The sequence below is a fragment of the Poromitra crassiceps genome (genome assembly GCF_964638095.1).
Source record: "Poromitra crassiceps genome assembly, chromosome: 25".
In the NCBI taxonomy this organism is placed as follows: domain Eukaryota; kingdom Metazoa; phylum Chordata; class Actinopteri; order Beryciformes; family Melamphaidae; genus Poromitra; species Poromitra crassiceps.
This window is the reverse complement of record NC_139649.1, coordinates 19,026,889-19,053,388: the sequence shown is the minus strand read 5'-3', so window position 1 is coordinate 19,053,388 and position 26,500 is coordinate 19,026,889. Positions and strand designations below refer to the sequence as shown.

Below are 26,500 nucleotides of genomic sequence, written 5' to 3'. Positions count from 1 at the left end.
ATTTTACTCGATGATAGCTATAGCATTAGCCAGTTATATAGCTGAATCACTTGGTTTGACCAAGAAAAGCTCTTTTTCTAAGGATTGCTCCAAACGTCTATGGACAAATGAATGGGGAATGAAATCCCTTAGGTCCCATGCGGAACCCGGAAGAGGGCGTGACTTAGGCACTGTATCAGAACCAGGGCTGGCTGTGTGTCAGTGTGACTCGAGCACGTGAAATGAAAGTCCAGCTCTAATCACACATGTCCTACAGCACACACAGCATTATGCAACCCGACTTTTACAGCCAACTCCTTTCCAGCCTGTCAAGTAGGAGGACTGTCAGTTCTGCCGGGCCCTATCGGGTTTCCACTCTCTCTCTCCCAGGTCCTTCTCTTCTCCAAACCACAGATCCTGTGTGCTATTAATATCAATAAGCTGCAGATTCCCTTTCTTTCCCCGCCCGGACAAAGACCCAGGGAGAGCAAGAGGGGATGAGTGAGGGCAGGAAGCGATACCCTCAGCCATCACCGGAGGGCTACCACTTACTATCACCTCCAACCCTGCTGCTAAACGCTCTCTCTCCCTCCCACACATACACCTCTACTATACTATACTATAGTAGAGTATATATTACACACCCAATGTCAGCTTCTTCAACACAGGCAAACTGTTGAAGTTTCACTTATGTTTGAGCATTTTCACACACGCCTCCTCCATGATGAACTGGTGAACTGTCACCTGTCAACATTTGCTCTCTCTTTAGATCCACAGCCACCTCCAGCTATTTGCTCTGATTCATTGTGAAAACCTCACTAGCAAACAACGTTTAAGCCATATGGATTATAGAGATAGGGAATGATATAGACATGTAATTTAATTGTTACAGTGTCCTTCGGTTCCTTCAAAGGTGCCTTCAATCAAATGTATTAAGTTGATCAGGCTTTAACCATGAATGAGCAGGCCTATTAATGACTAGCATAAGCACGCCCGCAAGAAGAAGCTACATAGTAGCTTATTTTGCACATACGCTACACTGTAGCTTATTTTGCACATACACTACACTGTAGCTTATTTTGCACATACACTACACTGTAGCTTATTTTGCACATACGCTACACTGTAGCTTATTTTGCACATACGCTACACTGTAGCTTATTTTGTAAACCCCATTTATAGCTTGCAAATTACAACCCCGGATACAGAACTAATATGTGTATTTCTCTGATTACCCTAACAATAAACTGTACATGCATTACTGTACGATTTACAGGCAGGGTTTTAACAAATGTCCTGTGGAATCTCTGGGGCAGCTGATGCCCACGGTTGACTGCTCTGGAACCCATTAGGAGTTATGCACACTAAAAAGTGATTAACGTTCACGAACTTCACATCCAACCACGTGAAATATCACACGGTGAGCTATTTCACCTAAACGCTGAAGAACGTCCAATGACAACTCCTCAAAGACGCACGTCGCTATCTACACGCTGTACGCCGACTCCATCCCTCACTTCCAGAACACACCTACACACACACACACACAGACACAGACGGACACACACACACACACACACACACACACACACAGCCAGCACCGTCCCATAAAAGGCGAGAGAAGAGGAGGAGAAAGAGAGAGTGTGAGACAGAGAGGGTGTAAAAAAACAATGAAAGCTTTACAGACTTACCCAGGAACAGTGAAAGCGACTTTCATTGCGTTCGTGAAACTGTGTTCATCATCATATTGATGCAGATTCCCTCCAAGGATTGAGTGTTTTGAAATCCACTTGTGAAGCCGCCAGTGAAAGTAGCAGGTAGTTGAAGTAGTGCGTGGTAGTTGAGAGAGAGTGAGAGTGAGTGAGAGTGAGAGGGGGAGAGAGAGAGAGAGAGTGAACTGGAGCCTGGTGTTGCTGCAGTGTTGAGAGGGACTGGAGGTATGTGGTCTAAACACAACAGAAGCCGGTGCGTGGTGCCGTGGTCTAGATTAAATATGCAGGAAGAGGCCCAGCTTTGCATAAACACAAACACTCAGCAAATGAAGAAGTGGCACAGAGCAGATGCCTGCACAGAGCCCTACCTGTCCTGGCCTCTTTTAATTAGACAAGAGCACGCAGAACAAATGAACAGTGGCCGCGGTCACACGGCACAACAACAGAAGAAGAAGAAGTAATACTGTTGGAGAAAAAGACGTGCGCGGCGCGCAATTAGAAATTCTGTGGAATACGTGTTTTTTTCCCCGATGCAATTTTCACCTTTACACCTCATTAGATTCGCCGGTTCAGTTTGATAAATTTGGCAAATTATTTCCGCGACCTTACTTTTCAACAACTGCCAAACTGCTAATAAAAAGGTCGCGGGATTTAGCAAAACAACGTGCCGAGCGCGCTATGACTAATGTTAAAAAATTAAACTGGGGTTGTAACGATTTCAACATTAAAACCGATTAATTACAACGTTCAACTCTTAATTAAAGATTCAAATATCAAATGTAATTAATTAAACTAGGTCATTTTTTTTTGGTGTGGTGGATTTTCATTAAATTATGTCCGGTCAAAAAAAAAAGGAAAAAAGGAAAAAGAAAAGAGAATACACCTTGTGATCTTTTCATTCATCCCTACATCAGCTCCTCTTAGAGACACCTCATCCCTACATCAGCTCCTCTTAGAGACACCTCATCCCTACATCAGCTCCTCTTATAGACATCAGCTCCTCTTATAGACATCAGCTCCTCTTATAGACATCAGCTCCTCTTATAGACATCAGCTCCTCTTATAGACACCTCCTAGTGGAAGAGGGAGAAAATAAAAGCTGAAAAATTGATTTAGATGAACGTCCATTGTCCCACGTCTTACTTCCAAAAGACTCTCTCTTACCCCCCTCCCTCGCTCCCTCCCTCCCTCCCATCCTCTTCCTCTATCTGTATATCCCTCTCTTTCGGGATATGAATGCAGTGTGTGTGTGCGCGTGCGCGCGTGTGTGTGTGTGTGTGTGTGTGTGTGGGGGGGGGGGGGGGTAGTCCTGGAGAAAGCTGCCAGGCCGTCATGACTAAAAAAACCACAGAGAATGGGAGCTATATAAGCCCCCGCAGAAAATGTGGAGACCGGCTTCAGATGCTGAGTGACACATACCGATGTGGCCAGTCAAAGATGTCATTTTCATGTGAAACCCTCTCAAATGGATCGGGTGGGGGGGTGGGTGGGTGGGGGGAGCGGAGGAGGAGGGAAGTTGTAACGGGGGAGAGAGAGAGAGAGAGAGGAGAGAGAGAGAGAGAGAGAGGGGAGAGAGAGAGAGAGAGAGGAGAGAGAGAGAGAGAGAGAGAGAGAGAGAGAGAGAGGGGAGAGCAGAAATGAGACCTCTGGAAAATAAACATGGTGTAGGGTTTCAAAGGCGAGGGGGACACAGGCATTCCATTGTTCCAGCCAATTATCAGTGGAAAATAATAACAACAGATGGATCCAGAGCGGCCAACTTGTGCCGGAGCACCCTGGTGCTGGAGAACAGATGATGAAATGTGAGAGTGCTGTTTGGGCGAGGGAGGGAGGGTGTGTGTGTGTGTGTGTGTGTGTGTGTGTGTGTGTGTGTGTGTGTTTTGGGGGGGTTCCACACTGAGGGGTCATGTGTGTGTGGATGGGGAACACATGCTAGTCTCTGTTAGATGCTTAATAGGGAGTGATAAGTACAGCGCCGTAACAATACTACAACATGTACAGTAATAGCGGTCGGAATGGAGATTTTTCGCCGGCGTTTTTCATCTTAAATCAGCGCGTATCCCACATGACCTGTTGTGATGTCTCATTTGATGTTTGCCAGCGTAGCTTCCTTGTAGCCGCACAGAGAGCAGCAGCAGCAGAAGAAGAAGACAGAGACCTCATTGACTCTGGCTTCATTCATATCAGCCTCAGACTGACAGGCAGGGGGGAAGGGGGCTCCAACCTTAAAACAAAACCAATTCTCTGTGTGCCTTGTCAAGGATGGGAGATGTCTGCAGATAGCGGCACAAAAGATCTGCCCTTTCCTTCTCAGAAGAAAAGAGAAGTTTTCGTTTCATTAACTCCAGACCAAAGCGTAATTATCTCCCCATAGACCTTAATCACCACCAGAAGGATAATAGAACAAAAAGCATTTTCTACTTCAGTCATTAACGTGTTTTTTTTCTCCGTGTTTTTTGTTGTTGTCGTTCTTCTTCTCTCGCTCCGCACTTTAGATGAGCCCATCAAATAAGGCTAAAGGATCACGAGGGCGTGTGTGTGTGTGTGTGTGTGTGTGTGTGTGTGTGTGTGTGTGTGTGTGTGTGTGTGTGTGTGTGTGTGTGTGTGTGTGTGTGTGTGGGCGCACGCAAAGTCCCCAGTTCAAATCTTGTCTGTCGCAGAGAATAAAAGCGGTTTAGCGCTTTATCTACTTTACATTTCCGCCATTAAAATAAGTCCCTTTGCTGGGGTCCTCCATCTTTGGCCGTTCTTATTCTGTGTGTTCTGCCTTGTGGACTGATGGAGGCTACAGACAGGGGGCAGCACCACCAGCACACTGACTGATGGAGGCTACAGACAGGGGGCAGCACCACCAGCACACTGACTGATGGAGGCTACAGACAGGGGGCAGCACCACCAGCACACTGACTGATGGAGGCTACAGACAGGGGGCAGCACCACCAGCACACTGACTGATGGAGGCTACAGACAGGGGGCAGCACCACCAGCACACTGACTGATGGAGGCTACAGACAGGGGGCAGCACCACCAGCACACTGACTGATGGAGGCTACAGACAGGGGGCAGCACCACCAGCACACTGACTGATGGAGGCTACAGACAGGGGGCAGCACCACCAGCACACTGATGGAGGCTACAGACAGGGGGCAGCACCACCAGCACACTGATGGAGGCTACAGACAGGGGGCAGCACCACCAGCACACTGATGGAGGCTACAGACAGGGGGCAGCACCACCAGCACACTGACCGTCCATTCAGACGCACACACACCACTGCAGTGGAGAATGGGAATAATTGAGAATGCTTGAAAAAAACAGGTTGAGCGCAAACAGATCCATGTCATAAGTGTATGTGTTCAAAATGACTAACATTGCTTGGGGGTGCTTATAATATGCTATACCCCAAATGACAAATCCCGCAAGGATCGCACAAAAGGATTTCCACGGGAGGAAGGGTGGGGGGGGGGGGGGGGGGGGACTTCGCCTAGATTTAATTAGCTTATGAAAAATAATTGCCATTAGCAAATCTTGTCAAATGGGGTTGAGGCATTTTGCTCAAAGAAGGGAGAGAGAGAAGAAAACACGTCTTATTTTTGGACGGTGAGGAGACAAAGAGTTTTCAAACAGGAATTGGTGGGCCATCAGTCGGTTTAGTGCACTGACACCGAGGTCGAGTTAATTAGACTATTGTCATTTTAATCAGGACAGCTTCCTGAAAGAGACAGTGGACTTTCAACGGCTGAGGGATTTGTGGGCATGTGTGTATGTGTGTGTGTATGCGTGTGTGTATACGCATGTATGTATTGTGTGTGTGTGTGTGTGTGTGTGTGTGTGTGTGTATGCATGTACTGTACAGTGTGTGTGTGTGTGTGTGTGTGTGTGTGTATGCATGTACAGTGTGTGTGCGTGCGTGTGTGTGTGTATGTGTGTGTGTGCGTGTGTGTGTGTGTGCATGTACAGTGTGTGTGTGTGTGTGTGTGTATGTACAGTGTGTGTGTGTGTGTGTGTGTGTGTGTGTGTGTGTGTGTGTGTGTGTGTGTGCGTGTGTGTGTGTGTGTGTATGTACAGTGTGTGTGTGTGTGTGTGTGTATGCGTGTGTGTGTGTGTGTGTGTGTGTGTGTGTGTGTGTGTGTGTGTGTTGGGCCCGAGGTCTCACCCAGCTATGGGTTGTGGAGTATGTGCTGGTTCTCTCACATGCTTAGAACATTAATGAGTTGGAGACACACCAAGGAAACAAAGGCGCCTGGAGGATCACCAGGGGAAACCACTCGCCTTTGCTCTGCTCATGTCTCTGTTCATTTGAAAATAATTTAAATATCAAATATTTGAAATAATTTGCTTCTCCCTGGCTATCAGAATTTGAATAGGGACTCTTTCATGTCTTCGTTATTATGTTCTTCGCTGGCATTAGCATTTAAAACATAATTAATGTAACCATATTTTTCAAGGTGCTTACCATTATGTTACAATAATGGTTTATTTTTTCTGATTTCCATATTTTATGAATACAATGGGAAGATCGTAATAACAAACCAAAGAATGGCTAAGGATATATCAAATCTTTGCTGAATATCATTAAACTAAAGAGAGATTTAATCAAAACTGACAAAAGGCTGGAGTTAACCTCCTCTGGGTTCGCTGGATGAAATTTGCTCTACGTCAACTGGAGTAAAAGAATAAATAAGACCGAAAAGATAAAAACACAGTTCAGCCAACTCCAGCTTTATTTGAGTTCACTCACTGGCCTTCAGAGAGAGAGTGGGGAGGCGGAGCCTGAGTTCACTCACTGGCCTTCAGAGAGAGAGTGGAGGCGGGGCCGACCAGTGGAGGTGTCAGTGGAGTTCTGCCAATCAGTATGGGCGATGGAGGGGCCAGCCTGATATTCAAAGCAAAAAAACATCTTTGGAACCTTTCCCTGGCCATAGTTCAGGTCATCCGTGGACTCGGTGACACAGGTAACCTGCAGACAAACGCTGGTGAACCCTGTGACACTGGTGTCTGCCCCCCGGGGGCGGGCCTGGCCGCTGACATTAGCCAAACATCTGAGCCTGAAGTCAGCTACTGCGATATTTCATATTCACCGACCTCAAGGGAAACTTGAAAAGGAATTGAGGCAGTCCTAGCACATTTGACTCCCTGCCGCTTTTCACTGTCTGTTTACGGTGATATTAATAGTGCTGTAAGTTCATCGTTTTTAACATTAGCATGAATATTTCACAGGGTGTGAATATTAATCTGATCAGAAATTATCTTCCTTCAATAATTCATGACACGCAAATTAATAATTCAATAAAAATAATGTTCAGCAGCATAGTTGAGGGGGGGGAAATGATAACTAAACGTGGGAAAATGGAACCGGAGAAGTGGCACTAATACCACCCAGTTAGCTGGTTACTGGAACAGCAAAGTCCCAAAGTCCTATGAGCAGCTTCAAGTGGGATGCAGCTCGTTAGACAGCTAACAAGCACTAAAAAAGCGATTATAAATGTCAATTATCACCACAGGAAAACAAAAACAACCAGAGCAAGTTTCCCATGCCACCGTAAACTGGTTTGAGGATGAACCAGACTGAAATGGATTGAGTGGAGGCGGGACTAGGGCGGGACCACAGGCTGTTGTATCCAATGAGGTGTACGTGTCACGCAGAGATAAAGAAGGCATGCTCTCCATGAGAGATTTACAGGGATTACAGGCTGAAATAAAGGCCTAATCTTTATTTGACAAGGAAGCCAATCTCTGACTCACCGTCAACCCCTCTCTCAAAACACACAAGCCACTCACAAGCCGGCTACACACCTACAGCTGGTTCTAAACCACATTTAGCTTATTGTGGCTTGTATGAGCTCACAATCCAATTATTATACAGAGAAGAAGAAGTAGCAGAAGAAGAAGCAGAAGCAGAAGAAGGTGAGCAGTGTTCAGAGGCATACTGTAGAGTTTGAGATGAGCCTTACTCCACGAATGATGCACCATATTGGGTCAAAGCCTTACAGCACGTGAATATGAGTACATCTTGCTGGCTAGCTCTTTTTCTAATGTCTTCCCCCCCCCCCATCAGACTGTCTAGTCTGTGCCTGATTGAAAATATAACCAATTTCCATGCACAGTTTAATGACAGATGGAAAGAGATATTTCATGGAGATGTATAGTCGAGAGCGATAAACTATTAATCACACCGCCGGACAATGACACCGGCTAAATTTAAACACAAAGTGAATGAAAAAGCGCCTGGTAACGACCCCCCTTCTTCCTTCAATGATTCATTAGCGGGTGGCGTTATTACGTAGCATATAGAATCAAAAAAAAAAAGGCTGATTCCACTTAATTACAGTGTGTGTGTTGATGGTGGCTACAGATGTCACAGCTTGGACGGGCAATCCTTCACTCTGCTTAACCCTGTCAGACAGTGGCCGGGCTGGGGCCTTCTCTTCTCTCTCTCCTTCCTCCGCCCTTCTCTACCTCTTCCTCCCTTCCTCCCTTCCCGTCTGTGCTCTCTGAACGACTGACCTACAGACGCACTCCCCCGATGACCAGGAAGGTGAGAGAGAGGAAGTGGAGAGAGTGACGGATAAGAAATGCTTATTTGGTGTAATGCATGTTTCTGAAAGAGGATTAGTGGAGCACTATAGCAAAATAGCAAATAGTGGTGACAACAGATACAAGTTGATGTGGTGCGTCCTGGTAGCTCACCCGGTTAGCACGCATACCACGAAGGCTTGGCCCTTCGCGCGGTTGACCCGGGTTGGAATCCGACCTGCGTTCCTTTGCCGCATGACATCCCCTCTCTCTCTTTCCTCTTTCCTGTCTGCCTACTGTCCTATATACAAATAAATAAATCTATATACAAATAAATAAATCTATATACAAATAAATACATCTATATACAAATAAATAAAGGCAAAATGCGCAAAAATAATCTTTAAAAAAAACAAGTGATGTGATGCTTAGGTGATCAGCACATATGGACCTTGTCACCGTGACGTCACACATTGGTTTTTAGACTCCCGTTTTGAAGCCTCCACATTGCCATTTTCACCGTCGCCATCTTGGTTATTTGAATTGATCTTGGTTATTTGAATTGATGTTGGTTATTTGAATTGATGTTGGTTATTTGAATTGAAGTGAACTTGGATGAGAAGAGCCGCAGCACAGCCTGCTATTGGTCTGGGATCGGCGAGTTGCACGATCACTGGACAGGTGAACTGGTTAATCACGCCCCAAAACACAGTTCTTTTTTAAATCGTATATTTTACTTGAAATGGGAGCATAATTTACAAAATGAACTTCATGCTGTGTTGAAGAAGACTTGAAACTGGCGATTGAGACCATAAACTCATTAGGAAAGTGTTTAGTGGGGCCATGCATCAAGTGAGACATACAGCCATGTTCTGACTTATTTTTGCGGCCGGTGGAGTATCCCCCTGCAGGCCATTCGAACGAATGCAGGTTTAAGTTACTTCCGCATTGGCTTCACAAACAGAGCTACCCCCTTGCATCAACATCACCTGGTAAAGTACGAGCAGACAGCAACATGTGAAAACCTAACTGAACTGACCACAGGTTGAGTCACCGTTGTAACAATGGGTCATAGGAAGTAGCACAAAGGCCATCATTTACATGAAACTAAAGTATTGTGGATTATTACTTTGAACTGACCTTTTTTGTACTATGCCTGCCTGGTAATGACAGCACATAGTATAGAATAATAACAAAGAACTAACATACAGACTTCATACAGTTATCAGCTTCCATTTTGCCTACAACTGGCAGACAATAGCTTTGTGTTCTCCATCTCCTACACACACTATCTGCCTCCCTCTCCTCTCTCTTCCCTGTATCATTCCCAGCTCACAGCAGCAAACAGGGTTGTATGCAAATACTAAAAGCCATAACGCATTATATTGTTGGGTGTTAACATTTGAATATTGAAATGGTGCATTTTAGATCTAGATATTCCCATTGCAATTTCCATATACCATGCTGAATGCAGACAGTTGCGTTTGGCCAGATAGCCGCTTTAGCGCTTGACATTTGCATCCTTTCTTAACAATGAAGATCAGAGACATTATTATAGGCACTATTATAATTTATATTCTCATTATTATTTCCCTGATTTCATTCTTGTCGCCTACATACCTAGCAGCAATGCAACTTACCTATGTTTTTATAACTACTATGTCTACTGTACGTGGCCTGGGTCACAGCCACAGAGCTGGATGTGTGTGGATCACCCACGTCCACTCCACTTAACCAAATTGGCAATGCTGATAAAGCCATATTTACATAGCGGTGTTGCTGTGCGTGATCCCTATCGGCAAAACTTTCCCCCCGCGCGCTAATGGAAAGTTATAACTAGAACTTCGTGCGGGTTACAGGCGCCCTCGGGAAAATAGCTCAATTACAGCCGTGGATATAAACACTCGTGCGGCGGTCGGAGTGGTAAACAGATGCGGGGTGACAGTCGGCGGAGCGTGATCAGTCAAGCAGCTGTTGCAGCACCTTCATTCATTCACTTGTTCAGATGATGGATTCCTGTTCCCCCCCACCCCCCCCCCCGCCCCCCCGCGCGCGCGGCTCCACACTATTTGCTTACAGGGGCAGCGACAATGGGCAGATTAAACTGCTGAGAATATCATTAGCAGTCCCTCTGTAACGCCAAGCGCTCGCTGCACTTTCACTGCGGCTGTCAAACACAACAATCAGTTTGCATAAAGTGGACGTGGATGGGTTTGAGTGTGGCTTTGGGTGTCTTTCTCTCTGTGCGTACATGCCTCTCTGTTATGATGCGGGGGGGGGGGGGGGGGGACACTGTACATTACCCACTGCTTTCCACAGTGGAAGAAGAAGAAGAAAAAACATGAGAGCGATTGATTTGATCATTCTGAATGATGTCGTGTGTGATGTTATTTTGTCTTGGCTCGCTGCGCATTTTGTATTCGAGAGGACACCCCCCCCCCTTTGGCTGTTGTCTGGTGGGGAGGGAGGCTACCTTTCATATGCTGATATGATATGAGTGTGTAACATGTGATCAGAGGCATGTCTGCACCCCAGATGACAAAGTGAGTGGGGAATGTCAGAGGAGCCGAGGCTATCACCAGGCCTGTCCTCTATCACCAGGCCTGTCCTCTGTCACCAGGCCTGTCCTCTCCCAGACAGGAAGCCGGGAGTCTGCTCTGCTCACAGCAGCCATGTCTGATGGCTGTTTTGATTGCAGGCTGTGTGACACATCTGTTGCTTGTCACATTGTGTTGTACACGTCTGCGAGTGGAGCTTGCGACCCCGAGCGAGCGAGCGATCGTGCTCCTCGTGTCTCGGACCGTGTTGACAAACACCGGGACCTCCGCGTGCAAACAGGCCGGCGCCGTGGACGGCGCGTGGAGGGTCAGGACGACGACTGACGGCTACCTGGACCCGTACAGCTGGTGTCACCAGCCCATCAATCCTCCTCACGGCTGGGCTGAGGGAGAGTGTGCAGGTTCAAAGCCATGTGAGAGCTTCTCCATGAAGAAATGCATTATGGGCTGATTTAAAGCCAAAGTCGGGGATGATTGCAGTGTTGATTGTATATACTATAAAAAAAAGGGAAGAAAACGCATGGATCTTAGTCACTTTATGGTCCTTTAAGAAGTCCCCATCACTGTCCACTACCTAGTGAAAAATCAATGCCTTCTCTCTCCCATGTCTACTTGAGAAAATATCTCACTGCTGTAAATCAAATGTCTATCAGGGATGCATTCCTCACAGTGTGCTCTTTATGGGCCTTTAAAGTACTTTGAGAGAGCTTTAAACAAAATTGCCAAAAATCCCGGATATTCTGCGCAAGACTCACATTGTCGTCTCAAATACATGAGCGATGACCACGGCTAATTGGATCTCTCCAATCCATCCATCTATGAAGCACACGTGCCGTATCAGCGAAAAACCAAACGACATTGTTTCACTCTGCGTAAGTAAGTAAGGCAAGAGCAGCACTAAAGCACCAGAGAAGTATTTATTAATGGGAGGGTTACAGAAGCTGGGGGGAGGGGGGTGAGGGGGGGGGGGGGGGGTGATACATTCAGAAGTGCTTCATTTCTATGTCCTTGTCTTTCCAATCAATATTCAAAAGTGCCCAGTAATTACACATTTAGGATTCATTTACATGTAAAGTGCCAGTGTGTCCATAAAAGCTCTGTGTGTGTGTGTGTGTGTGTGTGTGTGTGTGTGTGTGTGTGTGTGTGTGTGTGTGTGTGTGTGTGTGTGTGTGTGAGAAGTCTTTCTTTTGTTTTTCCCGCTATCTTAATTTTTTTTTTTTTTTATGTTTTGAATAACAAGATTAAATTCTTTCATCTTGAATACAGCTAGAGAGAAAAAAACTAATTGGAAAATGCGAAAAAGCCATGGTTTTCCATGTGAATAATTTGCATGAAGTGTCAACCCCCAGCCTGTTATGTAAATACAATCCCTCTTCAGAAGGTGGGGGAACATTTTTGTAGATGGCTCATTTACATTGTCAAATGACAACCGCGCTCATACTTTCCATTTACTACCAAGCTGCTTTGCAAGAACACTACTCTGCAAGAACACTACTCTGCAAGAACACTACTCTGCAAGAACACTACTCTGCAAGAACACTACTCTGCAAGAACACTACTCTGCAAGAACACTACTCTGCAAGAACCCTACTCTGCAAGAACACTACTCTGCAAGAACACTACTCTGCAAGAACACTACTCTGCAAGAACACTACTCTGAAGAACACTACTCTGCAAGAACACTACTCTGCAAGAGAACACTACTCTGCAAGAACCCTACTCTGCAAGAACACTACTCTGCAAGAACACTACTCTGCAAGAACACTACTCTGCAAGAACACTACTCTGCAAGAACACTACTCTGCAAGAACACTACTCTGCAAGAACACTACTCTGAAGAACACTACTCTGCAAGAACACTACTCTGCAAGAACACTACTCTGAAGAACACTACTCTGCAAGAACACTACTCTGCAAGAGAACACTACTCTGCAAGAACCCTACTCTGCAAGAACACTACTCTGCAAGAACACTACTCTGCAAGAACACTACTCTGCAAGAACACTACTCTGCAAGAACACTACTCTGCAAGAACACTACTCTGCAAGAACACTACTCTGAAGAACACTACTCTGCAAGAACACTACTCTGCAAGAGAACACTACTCTGCAAGAACCCTACTCTGCAAGAACACTACTCTGCAAGAACACTACTCTGCAAGAACACTACTCTGCAAGAACACTACTCTGCAAGAACACTACTCTGCAAGAACACTACTCTGAAGAACACTACTCTGCAAGAACACTACTCTGCAAGAACACTACTCTGCAAGAACACTACTCTGCAAGAACACTACTCTGGAAACCATCAGCGTTGAGCTCCTCCTCCTCACCAACCGAGACGACGACGCAACGACAACACTGCCGTAACGTAACAACAACACAGGGCTGAAATGTGGTTGGCTGGCGTAGCGTGATCGAACAGCGTGACTGGCTGGCGTAGCGTGATCGAACAGCGTGACTGGCTGGCGTAGCGTGATCGAACAGCGTGACTGGCTGGCGTAGCGTGATCGGACAGCGTGACTGGCGTTGTGACTGGCCCACGTCAGACCACGAGACAACGCTGGCACGCCACGGATGCACGCCGCCGCTAAGGGGCTCTAATATATTCAGAGAGGGATCATTTGCTTAAGGCTCGCATCCAAGGATCAGCCTGTCTTTCATTAGCCTCAATCTGACACGGATGTGAACAACATGTTGGCCACCGCCCCCCTCCCCCCCTCCCTCCCTCCCTCCCTCCCCCCCGCCCCCAATCCCAAACACTCCCCTCCCCTCTCTGAGACCTGCCCAGCAAATTCCTCTGGAAATATCACAGGTTGTTAGCATTCCAGGGAGAATTGTACATGGGTGAACACTGAGGCCTTAATTAGAGACACTATTTGATCATTCGGGGCAGCTGGGCTTTATTAAAAGTGGGGGGGGGGGGGGGTTCACAGCACCCTACGGTCACCCCCAGCTCAGTGTGGGAGAGAGCTCAGCCAATCAATGAAGCACGGATATGAATATTCATCCATTCAGATGGAGGCTCCCTGTATGGGACAGCTACAACCTAGCAAAGCAGCGTTAACCACTATAGGGTTATTAGACCAACATGCAAGTTCCGCATTCCCGCCCTGAATCCATGTTTTTGTTGGGGGCACAAAAACAGTAGAATTTAGACATTTTGCGTATGGCAGCTTCAATCCATACACAAACATTGGTATCTAATCAGTCCTTCAAACCCCATACAGGTTGAACCCTAATTAATACACACATGCATACAATACATTCACTAATAAGTACAAAGATCCACTGTGATGAGTGGAACGTAAAGTGTATCTCACCAAGGTCGACAGGGACTATAAAACAAACATCAGGTTTAAGGTGAAGTTCTTCCCTGCGTGAAGGTCAGCCATGTTTAGTGTTTACACTACACGCGGGGCTTTGAAATTGTTTTGCAGTGTGGAGTCTGCCCAGGGTCATTGTTTGTTTTTGACGTGTTTATACACCACACAGAGTAATGACTTGTCAGATAGTCAGGGGGATGCCTGCCGACATCATCCTGAACACTAGCTGCCATTTTCTTGACTTTTCAGGTTCACAGTCACCTTAGGAGTTGTGTGACGCCGGCAGGCCAAATATTGACTGGCCATTGTCACCGTCAACAAACGTTCAGCATCATTCAAAGTGATGTAAATACGCAACTGCATCAGGAAGTGAGGCAGCGGTTACTATGCAAAAACCCCGGCTTATCGTGTTGTGGCTTTCGCACGCGTTTTACAGACTCGTTTGATAACAATTTCCATATAATGCCCTCTGTAAATACACACACTGAAACCAGTTTGTCTAAAAAAACGTAGAATAATGCAGGACTTTGCTGTGGCGAAACCACGAGCCAGTAGCCTCAGGTTGTGTCTGTGTCAGAGAGGAATCATGTATTCCTCTATTGAGGTGCCACTGGTCACTTACTTTGATCTGTGGCTCCACAGGACGTCACCACTGGAGTCTCCTCACCACTGGAGGCTCCTGCCTGGACCGACCTGGAGTCTCCTGCCTGGACGGACCTGGAGTCTCCTGGCTGGATGGACCTGGAGTCTCCTGGCTGGACGGACGCCTGCACAGGCAGCAGAGAGCCGGGGAGGAGAGAGGGAGACGGAGGAGGGCAGAGGGGAAGTTGGAGGAGGAGGGAGAGAGAGGGAGATTGTTTGTTAGACAAAACAGTGGCAACTCTTTTGAAACGTGACCAACAGGAAGCCAAATATCTTCTAAGTCGGTTCAATTGGGTTCCGTACCACTGGCCTATCGGCCCTGGGGGAGGAGGTCTGTGCACTCCCGAGTGCCCCTTCTAGTTGATTGTGTTTTTGCTTTGTCTTTTATAGAAGTTTGTTACATTTTTTGTTGAGTTAGATTTGGCTAGAGACACAGTCTCTGTGAAGCCCTTAGAGACATGTTTGTGATTTAGGGCTATATAAATATATATAAATAAACTAACTTGAACTTGAACTGATTCTTTGTTTTTCCTCCTTTGTTTTATGGTGAAAGAGAGGACCACAAGAGTCATCTAGGATGCAAGTTGATTATTACGTGTGTGTGTGTGTGTGTGTGTGTGTGTGTGTGTCTTAGTGTGTGTTAGTGTGTGTGTTAGTGTGTGTGTGTGTGTTAGTGTGTGTGTGCGTGTGTGTGTGTGTGTTAGTGTGTGTTAGTGTGTGTGTGTGTGTGTGTGTGCGTGCGTGCGTGTGTGTGTGTGCGTGTGTGTGTGTGTGTGTGTGTGTGTGTGTGTGTGTGCCTCTGAGGAGAGTGTGAGCAGGAGTGGAGGGAGGGAGGTCACTTTGAAACTATTATTCATTAAGGCAGCATTAAGTAGGTTTCACAGAGCCCCCCCCCCCCCCCCCCCCCATTTGAAATATCTTTGGACACATATTTAGCATCTCAAACGAGAAGAACTCCCTTGATTAAACAAATAATGACACATTCAAGAAAACTGTAATTGAGTTCAAATTGATTTGAGCATTGCTCTAATTGCATTTAAGCACCATTCCTCCCTAACCTTAGATCAAGCACTTCTTAATTACTGGCCTCTGAAGACAAATCCCTACGGCGTTGATGGAAAAATAAAAATAGTGTCAGTTTTACAGCACGCTGTTAAAATGACCTGTAAACGTTGTTTTTTAATTCAAATCTAAATGAAGTCCCAACAGAGCGAGCTCTCAGAACACCCAGGCTTTCTGAAAGAGCTTGTTCGGGCCGGGGTATTAAACTGCCCATCTCGAATGGCCGTCACGGAGCTCTGTCATCCAGGCCCATTTGCCCCCGTGCCCCTTTGACTCAACTGCTTCCCTCCTTTTTGAAAGAGGGAGGGAAGAACCGGCAAAATGTGTTTCCTGAAAGGGAGGAGAGGTGGAAAAAGTCCATCCTGCCCCTGGATTCACCGCCGCCAGAGCCAGAGCCAGAGCCACTGGCCTTTCTGCAGAGGCAGCAAAAGTTCCCCGAGAGGGGAGCGTCTGCCAACTCAAACAGGGCTCGCTCTCTCTCTCTCTCCCCTCTGTAAGGCTCAAGCGGTGCTCGCTCTCCCCTCTGTCGGGCCGCCCGCCGCCCATGTGGGCCCGCGCGGGGCTTCCTGAGGGCTCGCTGCAGCTGGAGCGCTCTGAATAAAGGTAACGCCAATGTCAGAGCTACTGTAAACTCGCCGGGCCGCTCCTGTCAGCAGGACGTTCCCAATCAAAGCAGAAACAACCCCACCTAGAACACAACGCATTGTTGTTTTTTCCAACCGGCCTCCAGTCCAAACTTCCCACGACACACAAAGAGGGCGCACAGGCGAGAGAGGGCAACCGCTGCTCCCTGATCCTGATCCTGCCAAACTAAATGCCAAGAGACCGGGAGTGACATTCAGCTCCGGGGTTTAAAAATACGAGCGAATTTGAAAATGATTAGAGTCTTATTTTATTGTTGAGCGCCTGACACAGGAGAGGAAACCAGAACAATCAAGCCCACGGACTTTTTTTTTTTTTTTTTCCTGCTGAATTTAGAAACACTAATTAGTTTTGCTCTCGTAAAGCCAACCTGAAAACGACCAATTAGAAAGTGAAAATGAGACGTGTGCGAGAGGAAACAAGAGCTTGTCATTCCCACTGTTCAAGTCCCACATGCGCGACTTTGCTGTGATGACTTTCACACACTCGCGAGCTGAGCGACGTGCTGCTACCTACTAAACTTTCAGTCACGTACACACACACTGCCGTCAGTTAATGGGGCTTTACGTCATTTCTGTTCAAATAGCCGTTTTGCTTAGTTAGTAGGAAACTATTACAGATCTATATGGCCACATCAAAGCCAGGCAGATGTGTGAAGCACCAGGCTGGGGGGAGAGGACGCAGCCCACCAGGCTGACCACACCACACAGCACCAGCTGCTTCCAGCCGTGGACCAACCAGAGTTACCCCCCCTCACAGGTGCCTGGTTTCTATGAATTACTTATTACGACGGCTTCACAGGTCGGTCGCTTCTTGTACTTCTCTTTAACGCGCACCAAGTGGTGTTGCTTTCGTGTTTTTAGTGTGTCGTAGGAAATTAATGAAAAACTTGTGGAAATTGTCTACAGGAATTTAGCTTTGCTATTCCCCGAGCAAACAGTGTGTGGAGCGTTTCATCACTGTCGGCCTGAAGACAGATGGGCTGTCAGTGCCTTCCCCCCTGTCCAGGCTGCAGCGCCTCGCCCGGGCTGGGAAGTGGCTCCAGAAAGGCCAGAGCTCCACTTTGCAGGCCAGCGCCTTGTTTTACTGGGAGGAATTCTCTGATGCCAGGTCACTGCCAAACGTCCTTGCAGCCGGTGGCAGAGAGGCCAGTAAGTTCACATTAGCTGCAGAGTGTAACTGCTCTGAACATCTGCTCATGAATGAGAGCGCTGCCCACTAACTCAGCTGAGTTGAGGCCCGGCTGATGAAAAATTCAACGCTCTCCTCCGCTGGCACGCTTGTTTGGCGCTATTCTCCTGAGCCCCGCCGGAATTATATTAAGAGAATTTCAGCGCGGGCCTCAGTGCTGTATACCCTACACCCTACCCTGCTGGATCTGAGAGAACAGCTGGCGCAGGAAAGGGATCTGCTGCTCGGCGAGAGCTCAGGGACTTCACACGGGATCAGCCTTCTTCTCCTACACCATTTGTCCTTGAAGGAGGGGGGGGAACCACACATCAGTGTTAAGCACCCAGGTAATAATAAGAAAGCAGAGGCTACATTTAGCTGATTACACCACCCGTGTGTGTGTGTGTGTGTGTGTGTGTGTGTGTGTGTGTGTGTGTGTGTGTGCGTAGGTGTGTGTGTGTGTGTGTGTGTGTGTGTGTGTGTGTGTGTGTGTGTGTGCGTAGGTGTGTGTGTGTGTGTGTGTAGGTGTGTGTGTGTGTGTGTGTGTGTGTATGTGTGTGTAGGTGTGTGTGTGTGTGTGTGTGTGTGTGTAGGTGTGTGTGTAGGTGTGTATGTGTGTGTAGGTGTGTGTGTGTGTGTGTGTGTGTGCATGTGTGTGTGTGTGTGTGTGTGTGTGTGTGTGTGTGTGTAGGTGTGTGTGTGTGTGTGTGTGTGTGTGTGTGTGTGTGTGTGTGTGTGTGTGTGTGTGTGTGCGTAGGTGTGTGTGTGTGTGTGTGTGTGTGTAGGTGTGTGTGTGTGTGTGTGTGTGTGTGTGTGTGTGTGTGTGTGTGCTACAGCGGCCGGACCATAACCACCGACGACACAAATCGATACGGAGGGGAAAGAGAAGACAGAGGGGCGATTGTGACAGTAAGTAGCTCCCTCAGGAGACCTGTTCACTACACCTCTCCTTTGTGGGGCTTGTTTGGCTCATTAGACTGTTAACGAGGAGAAATCTGCACCGTACAATATTATGGATCCAGTCTGATCAGAACCAGAACCAGTCTGCTCACAGAGGACGACTACAACAAAGACATTGGAAAGTATGAAGGGGAGCACAACAGCTTTGATTGTGTGCCTCATACAGGCTTTTTCCTGCAGAGAGGAGAGGTTTTAGCCTTATCCACCTTATTTTTGGCGGCCATTTTTGCCTGATCTGCTGATGGGTGCTTCTTCCGGTGTGATCCTCCCAGCCTTGTTGCTGACAGCTTGACACCCGTCTGGGCGAACGGAGCAAATCACTAATCAGGTCCAGCTTGGCAAAAATCTCGTCGATAAATATCCCTTTAAGAGCGCAGTGCATTCATGGGTAATCGCCTGCTGTGGCCAATATTAACCATTTCGAGTAACACTGTTTCCATACGGATCACCGGCGTTAGTTTGTTGTTTATAACGTGGCTATATTCATAACGTTTTCTATCTCGGATAGGTTATTTCGAATCGCACATAGGTTACGCCAAACCCCACATAGGTTACGCCTCGAATCCCAATCAAACAGACTCGAGCCACTAACGTCATCTTAAGAGCACAATATTCCTGGAATGCAAGTTTAACTAAACAGTTACATGTCCTCTGCATTCTACATAAAATTAAGATATTACGGGTTGTTTTATTTTGTATGTTACATACTTATTGACCAAGTTATGTTCAATTCAGCCAGGGTACAAGAGACTGAGTGTAGGCAGCCATCTTTTCAAATCAAGTAGAATACATTAGGAAATGGCAAGCTGCAGCAATAGTCACGTTAAACCGGACCTTGTATGCACAATTATTTTTTACAGTGGGGCATTCAAAAATAAGGTGGATAAATTAAAACATCCCACTAAATTGTAAGGGACATTAATTTATTCTTTGATTTGGGGTTGCCAGAAGAAAATAATCTTGACAATGACGGATATATATTTGAGTTCAGACCCTGACAGCACATTAACCCAAAAGCAAACATTTTTATTGTATCATTTAGAGAATTTCAAAGTTAAAGTCCCACATTTTTACCTTAAATGACTTCCTTTCTGAAACTGGAGGTGCTGCAAAAACACATTTCTCCATAAGTTCTGACAATGACTGATATGGTTGTATTCAGGATAACCCTGACTACACACTAACCCCCACTAAACTTGTTTTTAAAATGATATCATTTTAGAGAATGTCAAAGTTTAAGTCCCGTACAGTATATTTACGTTGAAATGACTTTAAGTGTGAAAGTCGGGTGGTATAAAAACAGATGCTCCATAAGTTGAGTCTTTACGCGGAGCGATCATGCTTACTGCCGTGTGTAGTCACCCCCCAAAGGCCCATCGTGAGGCAGGAAATACCCTGTCATATTTATGATATCACTGGAACACTGTCAAGAAAATGTATGCTCAACTATCAGACTAGGGGAGTAATCCACAATAAGCTGATGTCAGGGGAACTCAACTATAGTGGATGATTGACAATATCTTTCCTTTGAAGATGATGAAATAGTTCCTCAGTTCAGAAATCTGAAGTTTTAAGGAAGTGATGACTCCTGGCAAACACTAAGAATAAAAAGATTACCAAACTCTCAGTAATTTCACTTCCGCCTTTCTGTGAAAGACAGTTAACAGATTTCTTCAACAACACACACTGCCTGTATTGAACTGTTTAAGCTCCTTGTTTGGCCGTTGCAAATCTCAGTTTCACAATTCCTAACAGCAGCGAGCTGTCACTTAGTAAACAATGGTACTTTCACTGGAGACGACTGTGTCATCTGGGGATATTTGGCTCTCGTGTGTGTCGCCACAAGAGGAAGCAGGCAGGTAAGACTCGGGCCTTTCTTGCCCTTTCCAACATGCAGTGGATGAGATGGGAAATCACAGCATCAGAGCGCGATGCTGCGTCTGTCTGTCTGTCTGTCTGTCTGTGTGGAGAATATAATGTTGCCATTGTAACGCAGGGCGGCTGGAGAGAAGCTCATTTAGCTGGTGACAAATGGCAGCACTTTGTCTTCCTGACAAGATCCCTCCTTCATCAAATGTCCAACTTCAACATGGAAATAGGAAATCACACATTATCACACTGACAAACAATTACAACCATGTCATTAGCAGCAACCCTGGGCCTGGAACCATTAAGCCAGCACAATGCTGCGCACCACGCTAACCATCAGAAAACACACAGGAAGTAGATGAACAGACATGGAGGAATCAATCATAAAACAAACAACCTGCTGCCTACAGTTTGGGCAGGGTCCAACTATTGGGAATGAGGGGTGAGGACACAGTTCTTTGTGCCAAGTAAAGAGATCACAAAATGATATCTTTTTGTTTAATCCAGGTTACTCCCACCCCCCGGATTTTACATTTTCTCCCCAATTGTACGTGGCCAATTTCCCCTGCTGTCCCGGTCGTTGCTCGATCTGGGGAGAGCCATTAGACGAGCAGCACATGCTTCCTCGGATACATGTGCAGGAGGTTCACCGGCAGGACGTAGCGCGTGGGAGAATCACGCTATTCCCCCCAGTTCCCCTCCCCCCGAACAGGTGGCCCAACCGACGAGAGGAGGCACTAGTGCAGTAGACCAGGACTCCTACCCCACCGGCTTCCCACCCGCAGACACGGCCAATATGTGTCTGTGGGCACGTCTGACCAAAGCCGGGTGTACCGCTGCCAGGGAATTGAACCCACGTCTCCACGGTGGTCGTACCAAGTGCTTTTACCTCTACACATTACCCAGATGCCTCACAACATTATCTCAAGCAAAGTGCTTTTACCTCTACACACAGGGGCGGAGCGACCCTATCAGCCCAGAGGGGGCAAAGCTCTTAGGGGGGCCCCATCAAAAAAAAAAAAAAAAAAAAAGTTTTTTTTTTTTTTTTTGAAGGCCAGGCCAGGCCACAGGGCCGGTTCCAGAACAAGATGACATGGGGTGCATCCTAGATAGGAAGGGGTGCAGATGCCCGGCCAAATTTGACATGTTATTTTACTAAAAATAATGCATTTGACCATCATTTCAAGTAGAATGATACCACCCAAGCAAGAATATTTCAAGTGTTTCAAGTGCTTTACTGAAATATTTGGACCATATAATGATAATACAATTATCTCAACCTTAAAAGGTTACATATAGGTGCCAAAAAGCCATAAAATCACATCAAAGAACAAAGAAAAACAACAACTATAATTCAAGTTTAAACAGTAAGTGTGCAGCTGTAGCATTTATAAAAAAAAAAAAAAATTTTTTTTTTTTTTTTTACTTTTCAACTGAGCATGCAGACAAATAAGGGTGCAATGCATGCTTTTGCACCCCCGTAGAACCGGGCCTGCCAGGCCGCGAAGAAAAATGTGCCTTTTTTGCATGTTTGAATCGGTTTTAGCCATGTTTAGTGGAATATCTCATTTTAAACACACCAATGTTATTGTCTATTGATTGAATTCCTCTCAGACTCACACCACTGACTTTATTAAATAAAGTCATTTTAAGTCACAACTGTAAAATAGCTGATAGCCCCTATATCCAAAAACACAATTTGTCACTCATTGAGCCAAGTAATATTATGTCCAAGAAAGACTACAGTGAAGCCACTTTACAGACAAGCTTGTTCTGAAGAAGAAAAATAAAAACACAGGTTGCCAGCCAGGTGGCCTGGCCTGCAAAAAAAAAAAAAAAAAAAAAAAAAAAAAAAATTGATGGGCCCCCCTGACGAGTGGGCCCGTGGCGGCCGCACCCTCTGCCCCGGCGTACGCTCCGCTACTGTCTACACATTACCCAGATGCCTCACAACATTATCTCAAGCAAAGTGCTTTTACCTCTACACATTACCCAGATGCCTCACAACATTATCTCAAGCAAAGTGCTTTTACCTCTCTACACATTACCCAGATGCCTCACAACATTATCTCAAGCAAAGTGCTTTTACCTCTCTACACATTACCCAGATGCCTCACAACATTATCTCAAGCAAAGTGCTTTTACCTCTACACATTACCCAGATGCCTCACAACATTATCTCAAGCAAAGTGCTTTTACCTCTCTACACATTACCCAGATGCTTCACAACATTATCTCAAGCAAAGTGCTTTTACCTCTCTACACATTACCCAGATGCTTCACAACATTATCTCAAGCAAAGTGCTTTTACCTCTCTACACATTACCCAGATGCCTCACAACATTATCTCAAGCAAAGTGCTTTTACCTCTACACATTACCCAGATGCCTCACAACATTATCTCAAGCAAAGTGCTTTTACCTCTACACATTACCCAGATGCTTCACAACATTATCTCAAGCAAAGTGCTTTTACCTCTCTACACATTACCCAGATGCCTCACAACATTATCTCAAGCAAAGTGCTTTTACCTCTACACATTACCCAGATGCCTCACAACATTATCTCAAGCAAAGTGCTTTTACCTCTCTACACATTACCCAGATGCCTCACAACATTATCTCAAGCAAAGTGCTTTTACCTCTCTACACATTACCCAGATGCCTCACAACATTATCTCAAGCAAAGTGCTTTTACCTCTCTACACATTACCCAGATGCCTCACAACATTATCTCAAGCAAAGTGCTTTTACCTCTCTACACATTACCCAGATGCCTCACAACATTATCTCAAGCAAAGTGCTTTTACCTCTACACATTACCCAGATGCCTCACAACATTATCTCAAGCAAAGTGCTTTTACCTCTACACATTACCCAGATGCCTCACAACATTATCTCAAGCAAAGTGCTTTTACCTCTCTACACATTACCCAGATGCTTCACAACATTATCTCAAGCAAAGTGCTTTTACCTCTCTACACATTACCCAGATGCCTCACAACATTATCTCAAGCAAAGTGCTTTTACCTCTCTACACATTACCCAGATGCCTCACAACATTATCTCAAGCAAAGTGCTTTTACCTCTACACATTACCCAGATGCTTCACAACATTATCTCAAGCAAAGTGCTTTTACCTCTCTACACATTACCCAGATGCTTCACAACATTATCTCAAGCAAAGTGCTTTTACCTCTACACATTACCCAGATGCCTCACAACATTATCTCAAGCAAAGTGCTTTTACCTCTCTACACATTACCCAGATGCTTCACAACATTATCTCAAGCAAAGTGCTTTTACCTCTCTACACATTACCCAGATGCCTCACAACATTATCTCAAGCAAAGTGCTTTTACCTCTCTACACATTACCCAGATGCCTCACAACATTATCTCAAGCAAAGTGCTTTTACCTCTCTACACATTACCCAGATGCCTCACAACATTATCTCAAGCAAAGTGCTTTTACCTCTCTACACATTACCCAGATGCCTCACAACATTATCTCAAGCAAAGTGCTTTTACCTCTCTACACATTACCCAGATGCCTCACAACATTATCTCAAGCAAAGTGCTTTTACCTCTCTACACATTACCCAGATGCTTCACAACATTATCTCAAGCAAAGTGCTTTTACCTCTACACATTACCCAGATGCCTCACAACATTATCTCAAGCAAAGTGCTTTTACCTCTCTACACATTACCCAGATGCTTCACAACATTATCTCAAGCAAAGTGCTTTTACCTCTCTACACATTACCCAGATGCCTCACAACATTATCTCCAGCAAAGTGCTTTTACCTCTCTACACATTACCCAGATGCCTCACAACATTATCTCAAGCAAAGTGCTTTTACCTCTCTACACATTACCCAGATGCCTCACAACATTATCTCAAGCAAAGTGCTTTTACCTCTCTACACATTACCCAGATGCCTCACAACATTATCTCAAGCAAAGTGCTTTTACCTCTCTACACATTACCCAGATGCCTCACAACATTATCTCAAGCAAAGTGCTTTTACCTCTACACATTACCCAGATGCCTCACAACATTATCTCAAGCAAAGTGCTTTTACCTCTCTACACATTACCCAGATGCCTCACAACATTATCTCAAGCAAAGTGCTTTTACCTCTCTACACATTACCCAGATGCCTCACAACATTATCTCAAGCAAAGTGCTTTTACCTCTCTACACATTACCCAGATGCCTCACAACATTATCTCAAGCAAAGTGCTTTTACCTCTCTACACATTACCCAGATGCCTCACAACATTATCTCAAGCAAAGTGCTTTTACCTCTCTACACATTACCCAGATGCCTCACAACATTATCTCAAGCAAAGTGCTTTTACCTCTCTACACATTACCCAGATGCCTCACAACATTATCTCAAGCAAAGTGCTTTTACCTCTCTACACATTACCCAGATGCCTCACAACATTATCTCAAGCAAAGTGCTTTTACCTCTCTACACATTACCCAGATGCCTCACAACATTATCTCAAGCAAAGTGCTTTTACCTCTCTACACATTACCCAGATGCCTCACAACATTATCTCAAGCAAAGTGCTTTTACCTCTACACATTACCCAGATGCCTCACAACATTATCTCAAGCAAAGTGCTTTTACCTCTCTACACATTACCCAGATGCCTCACAACATTATCTCAAGCAAAGTGCTTTTACCTCTCTACACATTACCTAGATGCCTCACAACATTATCTCAAGCAAAGTGCCTTTACCTCTACACATTACCCAGATGCCTCACAACATTATCTCAAGCAAAGTGCTTTTACCTCTCTACACATTACCCAGATGCCTCACAACATTATCTCAAGCAATCAAAATGTCCACATCCTTGAATTAAGATTTATGAAAACAGAAAAAAAAATCAGTTGCATTATATTAAAAGTCAAAACTTTCGAGGAGTTTCCATATTTATGTGACTTAATCAGATCCAGAGCATTAGTATCTTTTTTAATACATCTCCTGGTGTCAGGCAGCAAATGAAAAAGCTATAGGCTGCGTAAATATGACTGCTTACTTCTAACACAAGCATTGTTGACACCTAATGCAATTTCAGCGGGACATCCAACTGAAAGCACACCAGGGTAATATAATGCTCTTAATGAGAATTCCTTCCAGCTCGAGACCTTGGCGAGATAGCCATAATGCATGGCTTCTCTTTTTAATAAAATAATTGTTACAGTTATTAAAGATGAATCTCATCACAGGCGAGATGACAAAATAATTCATTACCAAAACCCGGGCTTTAAATAGCTGCAAATTATAAATCCCTACCCCACCCCACCCCACCCGCCCCCCCACCCCTCCCAACCCCTTGAAAATACGCTTCCAGATAAATGAGTTCGTTATTTCATATAAATATTAGATATATGCTGCCCTTGAAAGGAAAGAAATATTGCAACTGTCCGTTAAGAAGTTTGCAGTCACCCATTGTGCGTGTTAATCAATAATGAAAACACTAACAATAACCAACAACCTTCCAAAACTCTAATTATCTCCAGATCTATTTAAAATGTGGGGATTACAGATTCTATATCGTTACAACACTAATTCCAGTAATAACTCATATAACCCTATATGTTAAAGGTTCCATTTTATGCTATCTTTTAGCTGTTTAAAACATGTCTCATGGGTCTTTAAAACAAGGTTATGAATTCTGTTGCAAAAAAAACCCTCTCAAATCCAGCCTCTGTGGGACTTCTCTATCCGATCGGTCTCTCCCCTCATTAACTATGCTCTGTTTTGAGGGGGCGGGGCCTCTGATGAGATGATCTGTTAGGATAGATCCATCTCTGGTGCAGTTGATTGTTTTCCATACTTCTATGTAGCTAAGCTACAGACAACAAGGTTTGCTCTTCTGCATTCAGTTGGCAGGGGTGGTGCGTTAAGTGGGCAAATTCAACGTGTTACTTTGTGATGTCATAAAGTCACAGAAGTCAAAACGGCTTGTTTGGAGGCATTTTTTTCCTGACATGGCTGGCGTGGATTTATCTTGGGACCATGTGACTTCCATCAGACATTAACT

General features: G+C 45.4%; 1 protein-coding gene across 1 annotated transcript in view; it reads left to right on the top strand.

Moving 5' to 3' along the window:
* Window positions 1-26,500, top strand: part of gpr27 (G protein-coupled receptor 27) — a gene marked incomplete at both ends in the record, with an annotated part of 228,038 nt that overhangs the window by 136,237 nt on the left and 65,301 nt on the right. The window lies entirely within an intron of this gene.